This window comes from Salmo salar, chromosome ssa09, assembly GCF_905237065.1.
Source record: "Salmo salar chromosome ssa09, Ssal_v3.1, whole genome shotgun sequence".
Lineage (NCBI taxonomy): Eukaryota > Metazoa > Chordata > Actinopteri > Salmoniformes > Salmonidae > Salmo > Salmo salar.
The window spans coordinates 109,173,805-109,179,198 of NC_059450.1; the positions used below are offsets into that span (position 1 = coordinate 109,173,805).

The window sequence follows — 5,394 nt, forward strand, 5'->3', positions numbered from 1 at the left end:
CTGTATTTGATTCTTATACACTGGATTGAATCAACGTTGTTTCCCACGTCATTTCAATGAAATTACGTTAAACCAATGTGGATTAGACGTCTGTGCCCAGTGGGTATCTTTTCCATTCATTTGGAGTTGTGGCATAGCTTATATTTTCCATTCATTTGGATATCCAATACAATAGAACAATAATCATCAACAGAGCAATGTTTTTATTTTCAATACATTTCAAAGTAATAAACATTGCATTAATATTCACAGTGACTCAAGACAACAAAAAATATATAATGGCAAATTCAAACCAGTAAATTCACACTTTGGTGAAGAAACAAATGGAAACAGACAAACAAACAATTAGATTGAAAAAAAAAAAAAAACATTTTAAACTGCTTTAAACATAAGCTTTTGAACTCCCAGACTTCTGACACATGTTCTGCCCCTGTAGATCTTTTGTCCACCACTTGTTTTGGAGTAGTTGTATGAATATCCCCTGTAAGACAAGTAGGGGAGTACAATAGATTGGACAACAATGATTTCTTTGACTAGCTCATGTAACAGATGGGAAATCGCTAGCTAACTAGTGTTGGCTAGCCTATTACTGCCTTGAGACCTGAGATAGTGTTGTCCTCACTTTTTCCAACCAAGACCATGGTTTTGGTAGGATAATGGTTAGCTTGCCATAACTTTGGGAGTAGGGAAGTGTCTTTGGTTGCCTCCCAAATGGACCAGAGCCCTATAGTGCACTAAATAGGGATTAGGGTGCAATTTGGGACTCAACTTTGTGGATGCAATTACTCACCCTGTGGTTGGTACTGATGGACCCCTCTTACAGGAACAGCAGAGCATGACCCCACCTAGAATGGCCAAACAGGCAGCTCCCCAACCCATGTATAGACCTGCACCCAGTTCAAACCTAATGGACAGAGAATGAATCGTGTGTGTGTGTGTGTGTGTGTGTGTGTGTCCAAATCAGAATGATTCCTTCACTAAAAGGTTTTTTATGAAAAATGGTTTTAATTGATTGGTTGAGTGATGTGACTGGAAAAACTCCTGCCAATTTGCAGGCAGTACTTTCAGCTTTTTGGGATGTGTATTCACCTTACTCCTGCAAAGAATGGATCATGGAACTCCTGCACCACCCGTGCAGCATACCATGACTTACAGCAGTCAAGGTGGAAAGACCTGCAGGAGAGGCAGATTGAGATGGTTGATAAAACGGCAGAAGAAAGAGAGGTTGGGAGAGAGGGAAGAAAAAGAGAGAGATTGGTACTTTATAGATTAGAGGAGAACTGAATAAAAAGATGATAGATGCACTGGCAGTTGGGAGTTGGGGATACACCTGATAAGATGAACTAAGCTTCCGCCTGTCAGAGCGATTTTGCCCTTGGCCTGTTTCAGAAGTGCTGCCGATCTTTTGGTGCATTTCCCCCAGCCCCAGCACTGACACAATGATGGACGCTAGAACCAGGAGCAGAGCGATGATCCTTCGGGCTCGTACTGTATGTAGCCTGAACACAGGAAGCGACAGAGTTCCAGTCAAGCAACAGACATAGAATCGATAGAGAGCCTGAGTAGACAGACGGAGAGGAGGGAAATGTGCTCAACTCTAACACTACTTGGGTGTGCAACAACACATTGCACACACGAAGAAGGCAAGCAGAAACGTTTGCAGGGTGTACTTAGTGGGACATGTTGCCTAAAGAAAAACAGACTTCAATTGCTGCTATCAAGTGAGTGCTGGTGGCGCTTTTTTTTTAATTGTTTAGACACTGCTAAAGGCTGATATCAACTTGCTGTTTGTACCTACAGAACACACACAAATGGAGGCTTAACTCGGATGTAGGATGTGTCTAAGAAACATAACTTCATGCCAATACACTGGGATCATTCATGTTTGCTGAAGAGACACCAATTGAAAAAGACATTGTGTTCTCTATTCTTAAAACCAGGCAACATCAGGAATCTGTAACAAAACTGACTATTTAAGGTTGTTTTATGTAATTGATTGACCATTACACAGAAAAATCACATCACATAACATTAACCATTTCAGTTGGCCATTATTGCATGACGAGCAACGGAAACGTTTCCCTTTAGAGTTCCCTTTGACCAGGGATGTCAATTTAATTTGCAGATATTGTTTGCGGGACGGTTTTGGAGATTATCTTGTTAGTCCAGTTTGGGAGTAGTAGTCAGTCTAGTACCTACCAGGCAGAGCGAGCATAGACTCAAAGTCTTTGCAGTTCCTAATGCCGGCGCTGTTCTCGGCACATGAATGAAATAGGATTCTGGAGCTGGATATGCGACACACTGCCAGACAACCGAGGACACCTTCCAGTAGTCGTTGGCTAGTGAGGAGCCGGTGAGCAGCCAGCTTGCCACACAACAAACCCAGTTAGTTCCACTGCCGTCGACACGATCACCCAGAGCACACACACACACACAGGTGGCATGGGAAAAGGCTTCTTACTCTTGAGGTTGACACACAGGATGATTGAAAATGGCCTCACTGAGATATGCAAGTTGTCAAGCATGTCCTTGCTCGAGTCTCCAATGTGCTGGGTGTCTGTTGTCTGTTTCAAATGCAGAGAACTTTAGTCTATGCACAGGGGTTGTAAAGCAATAAGAGGCGTGTAAAACCATAGAGGCTTCACCTATAAGGTGATGGTGGCCAGGGTTTAGAGCTTAGGTGTGGTCCTATGGAGATAAAAAAAGTATTACTGATTGGTTCATCGAAATTGGTTTAGATTGGTTCATCGAAAGCGATGACACCCATCCTGACCCACTGTTTGACTTTCTCAACTATTAAATCAGGAGTTTCACAATAGATACAGTACCTGCCATTGGTGTTTGCCATTGGTGTCTCCTTAGAATTCTCAGGTTAGACAATACTCATTTAATATCTCTCTCTGTATCAATGAAAGCACTCCGACCTTTGGTGGTGAGGTGACTACGGTTCTGACTAGAGTTCTTTTATTCTTATGAATGTGTGGTTATCTAGGAGTCTGTTGCAGTGTAATAGAGGTACACCACACTCTAAATGTCTACATATCTTACATTACTCATATCACATGTATATACTGTATTGAGACCAATCACTGGACACTTTAATAAATGGATCACTAGTCACTTTAAATAATGCCACTTTTAGTAATGTTTACATATCTTACATTACTCGCATATCACATGATATAAAATACAGTATATACATCTACTGCACCTTGCCTATGGCCATCGCTCATCCATATATTTATGTACATATTCTCATTCACCCCTTTAGATTTGTGTGTATTAGGTAGTTTGTTGGGAATTGTTAGATATTACTGCACTGTTGGAACTAGAAGCACACAGCATTTTTGCTACACTCGCATTAACATTCGCTGCTAACCATGTGTATGTGACCAATAAAATTAGATTCCTATTTTGACATACACACAATGAAAGGAAACCAAGGTCAGTGTGACTGTCAATGATTGACTGAGCGATGATACAATGATACTTGTGTGATTTACAACCCCTATTACCTTCATGGCCTGAAACTAAGACCATATGGCCTGCATACCTCAGTGTGGTGGTCGACAAGTTGAAAATGACAGTCACGTAGGAAAGGAAGTAAAAAAATACTACCGCATACTACGTTGTCAATATGAGAACAGCTTCAAAAAGTCCTGCTAGACTTTGGCTGTCCTAATATGGACACCGTACTACAGGCCTACGATAATTGATTTCACAAGATACTCTATGTCAGTCTCATCTACACAATAGTTTTGTTATGTAAATACTTCTTAGATCTTTTTCTCCAGTTTCTTGATGAATTTGTGTTTTTTGGGACAATTATCAAAGCAGCACAGTCACTTTAGACAAGGGTAAAACTACATCAAGTATTTGAGCCGATATCCAACTGCTGGGTCACTCTTGGCTGGAATTTAATCGAAAACTGACAATGCAATGTTTAACAGTGCTTTTGCCCAGAAACTACTGTCCGTGCATACATACTACTCATTTTGAAACTTGAAGGCATCTACCAGGGAAGGAAGTATGTTTATGTGATAACCTAAGAAGATGTTTACAACATTCAAAGATTTGTATTTGATCATAGGAAAATAAATCCTGGCGGGGCAATCTGTAACTACATTTTTTACTTTGAAATTAATAACATAAACCCATAGATTTTTTGAAGACTACAAATTATAAATGCCTCATCGGCTTAGTTCAACTGTCATACTCCATCAGAACACAAAATGTTTTTTTTTTAAACAATGTAATTGCAAACAGACTATACAGCCTCAAACCATGGTTAAAACTATAGTTTGGATGGTCAGTCCTTGAATCCATAGCTCTGTCTTTGAATTTGAAAGTGGTTACATTTCTCTAATACCATTTCTCAGCTGTTTATCAATACCATTTTGTTGTTGTTTAAACACAGATTGCCCCTTTAATACTGCATGTGAGTATTGCACTGAGCCCTGCATGTGTCACCTGGTAGCCCCAGTACAGTCTTGTACCTCTGGCACTGCATAGAGCCCAGGGACGTGGCTGCGCATGGTCATCCACAGGCCCTCGAACTGCCAGTTGTTGGTTGTGACAGCCCCAGAATGGCTGCGTGACCCTCTCCAGGAATGGGAACTAGTGCAGCTGTTCTCCAGACACCAGCCAATCACCCCTAAAGTCAGACCCAGGACCCGGAAAGCTAATAGCATGGTGGTCCGTCTTGCTGGCCGATTTACTGGGAAGAGAGAAGGCACAACAAACTATTTTTGTTATGTATTAGTTATGAACCTACATTGTAGTGTTAACTATATTCCAGTAGGCAAAACTGGTTGCACTGTCTTCATTATGATATATTGTACAGTGAAGGAAAAAGTATTTGATCTCCTGCTGATTTTGTACGTTTGCCCACTGACAAAGAAATGTTCAGTCCATAATGTTAATGGTAAGTTTATTTGAACAGTGAGAGAGCCAAAATAACAACAAAACAATCCAGAAAACACATGTCAAAATCTTATAAATTGATTTGCATTTTAATGAGTGAAATAAGTATTAGACCCCTCTGCAAAACATGACTTAGTACTTGGTGGCAAAAACCCTTGTTGGCAATCAGAGGTCAGACGTTTCTTGTAGTTGGCCACCAGGTTTGCACACATCTCAGGAGGGATTTTGTTCCACTCCTCTTGCAGATCTTCTCCAAGTCATTAAGGTTTCGAGGCTGACGTTTGGCAACTCGAACCTTCAGCTCCCTCCACAGATTTTCTATGGGATTAAGGTCTGGAGACTGGCTAAACCACTCCAGGACCTTAATGTTGCTTCTTCTTGAGTGCCACTCCTTTGTTGCCTTGGCCGTGTGTTTTGGGTCATTGTCATGCTGGAATACTCCATCCACGACCCATTTTCAATGACCTGGCT

At 41.1% G+C, this 5,394-nt stretch overlaps 1 long non-coding RNA gene across 1 annotated transcript; it reads right to left on the reverse strand.

Moving 5' to 3' along the window:
- Nucleotides 1-1,176, reverse strand: LOC123724139 (uncharacterized). The gene is made up of 3 exons (XR_006756826.1): nucleotides 1,090-1,176; nucleotides 791-904; nucleotides 1-481 (listed from the first exon to the last, which is right to left on the reverse strand). It is a non-coding gene; the product is annotated as an uncharacterized lncRNA (long non-coding RNA).
- Nucleotides 1,177-5,394: the final 4,218 nt, after the last annotated feature.